The sequence below is a fragment of the Salvelinus sp. IW2-2015 genome, linkage group LG3 (assembly GCF_002910315.2).
Source record: "Salvelinus sp. IW2-2015 linkage group LG3, ASM291031v2, whole genome shotgun sequence".
Classification (NCBI taxonomy): domain Eukaryota; kingdom Metazoa; phylum Chordata; class Actinopteri; order Salmoniformes; family Salmonidae; genus Salvelinus; species Salvelinus sp. IW2-2015.
This window is the reverse complement of record NC_036840.1, coordinates 29,691,730-29,695,103: the sequence shown is the minus strand read 5'-3', so window position 1 is coordinate 29,695,103 and position 3,374 is coordinate 29,691,730.

Sequence of the window (3,374 nt, the reverse complement as noted above, 5' to 3'; positions counted from 1 at the left end):
ACTACAATCACATTACTGTCACTTTAAGAGCAATAAGTTACGTCGTATATCATTAATCGCTACAAATACCTGGCGAATCCACCACCGTGAGCACGGGGAGTGGCACTTGGAGCCAGAACTACAAAAGACAAACGATAGTCGACAACCCTGAACGGATCCCACTAAGAGCTAGCGTCAACCAGAGCTCCACAGCTCAGACGTTTTGTAGTGTGGACCGACCGCTTGCATCTTGTACTCCGGCGTCATGGACACGCATCTTCTCTGGCCTGACAGAGGTGCTCGACTCGAACACAGGTTATAAAAGGAGACGGAGGGTGTGAACAGCACTGAAAGAGAGATGTGTTTTAGGGGGATGCTCCAATTAGGAGGGTGGATTCAAAATAATAATTATATTAAGCACAGCAAATCTCCAAGTCTCAGCACACACATGCAATCAATTAAGGTCAATCATTGGTGAAAGCATGCATAGATCAGTGAAAGTTCACGTAAATAGGAAAGCTAATGTCCACTTATGACAAACACACAACACAACACACAGACAAAGCTACCCCTTGAAACACATGGACTCTCACACAATCATTCCCCCAAAGGCTCATCATGTCATCAATAGTGTAAAATAACTGTGAAAAAAGTGAGAGGATGATAGGTAGAGAGAAAAAGAGTTAGTGTCCATGTTCGCAGTGGAATCCTTTGCCTCTTCTCATCCTCCTAGAAATGATAAACAGACAATTAACTGGTCAATTTTACCTGGCTGCGTGGCAGCTGTAACCAGCGAGCCATGCAGTGGCTCCGGTCTCAGGTCAGGCACACAGATCTCCTCTCGACGCCTCCAGAAGGCCATTTCCTAGTCCACGCGCCACTGAAGCCATGGCACCAGGCATTATTTACAACCTCCAAATGAGGTGAATTACCAACAGACCAATGGGCTGCACTCAGGAGAAACGGACCCACCTGCAAACTAGCTGGAGGACTCAATGTCATGGCCAACATTTGTAGCTCATTGAGCAACAGCTGTTTTCTTTGTCTGAGACTGTTTAGAGGACTTTGTGTTCTGCTATGTTGAAATGACATTGACTTTTTGTCTTTCGGTAACTTTCAAGACATATGGAGGCGATCTGCCGCAACGTGGACAGGCATGCACAAACTCGCACACACACATACACAAATCAAATGAAAACAACTCTTCATCCAAGCTCCAAAACGAACACGGACCAAAGCCCTGCTTGTACAACACTGTGTTTTGTTCCAATGTGCCGTTCCAGCAGCTTTCTAACTGTGAGGCCGTGTCTGTTGGCGGGGATATAAAGGGATTACACCCAGGCTCTAACCATCTCAACGACATCCCCACCACTTAGCTAGCTACCTATTTTCACCAGGACTCAGAGGTCCAGAGACATCACCTTAGCCAGAGCTATCAATTGGTGAGCTTCATCAAGCGCAAGGTGGTTTAGGTTGGCATGCGTTTTTTTCCCCTGACCCCGCTCCGCCTCAACTAGGGAGTGCTGCTGTTGCTAGGCGACCGGGAAATGTAGTTTGGGAGACTGGTGAGGTTTATATATAATGTATCAATGTATAAAAAACACCACTTAAACATAAGTCAAGTCTTATTAAAGCCACACCCTGTAAGATGTGTATACAATCAAAGTGGACCCACCAACTAAATGTAAACATTGAGGCAAATACGTTAGTTGAAGTTACTGGGATGTGAACCAGACTGTAACAGAAAGAATCCTCGTTCAACGTGGTTTATACTTTGATACCTTTTCACTTCATTTTTTAATTATCATTTGCAGATTCTGATCTGCGGTTATTTATTCATTTCTTTAGCGGAGGGTTACTCTCGAGGTTGTGCAACACGCTCCAAAGTGTGTAGTTGAAGAAGAAAAATATTAAATAAATAAAATAATAAGTGTGTTTTGGCACACTCCATTGCTCCATTTGCTCTCCCCCATAAAATTCACTCAAATTCATTCATGTAGGACACGATTTCTAATTGCTATATTTAATGTGTTAATGATTTAATTATTATTGTAATTTGTTACGACTAAATGATTGACTTAATTTAAGGGCTCCCGGCTTGTCTGGGGGGGGGGGGGGTTTGTTGTATCGGGCTACGATTCCAGCCGCTTGAAGATGAGCCGCACACAGACGCCATTTCACATCAGTAGCCAAACTTTAAGACAGACGGAGGGTGGCAGGGAGGGATAGAATGAGCGAAATAGGGAGAGCGGGCAAGCCGACATCCTGCTTAGTCAGATGGAGTGAGTCTTTCATGGTCACTGTGCCGAATGGCTCCAATGCAGTACAGAGAGTGGCAGGAGAAACAACAACGCTCCCCCTCTGTGAGAAATGACTCGGCCCGCTCTAATCAGAAGTAAACAGACCCTTATGGCCTCCCCACTGAAACGGGGGTGTCGCACTTTCTCAAGCACATCAACAAACGGTTCGCTGGCATCAAAGGGATTTCAATTTTTAATTGAAACTGCTTTAATGTATTATGTAGTTAATTTATTTAATTTAGATTCGATGGCTGAGGAAAAAGGAATTGAGCTTTGAAAGGTCAGCCGAAATATCAGCATTCAAGAGAGGGAGAGAGGACGCCGGCACTATTAGGCTTGTAACAAATCACATTGGGTCAGCCCACAACTTTGGCTCTTATTTTCATTTAGGAGGACATTTGAACACGTCTCAAGATAAGAAGATATTCTAACGAATTCAGTTGATAGCCCTGAACAACACTCGATATCTGAAACCTGAGGATCTTGTTAGGTGTTGTCTTAGTAGTATGTTACCCTGTCTTGTCTTGCTATGTAGATAACTCCCCCAGGCTATACCACCCGCTATACTACACACATTCTTCATGCCTTTTGACATGCGTTAATCATAAATAATAGTGTAGTAGCCTACAGCCGGGGTAGACGACCCTCGTCCTGCAGGGCCGCAGGCACTTCATGTTTTTGATTTAACCCACCAGGAAGATCAGGTGTGTTGAATTTAGGCAATCACTTAACTGATCAATTAGCTCAGTTGGTCTGGTGAGGTGCCTAGTTGGAACAAAGTCCTGCAGTACATGTGGCACTCCAGGAACAGGGTTGCCTACTACTGGCCTACAGTTTTCTTGACTTTTTGTTGTAATTATTGTGATAGGCTCATGTTTTACTGGTACGGTGTACCCTCACTATTTATTTTTTCCAGAACTCCATACCAGAACCTTACCTCCAGCCCTCCCCCCTCCCCTATGGGGTCATGCTCCAGATTATTGTGGGTATTGCTGTTTTTCAGATTATTGTGGGTATTGCTGTTTCTCAGATTAGTGTGGGTATTGCTGTTTCTCAGATTAGTGTGGGTATTGCTGTTTCTCAGATTAGTGTGGG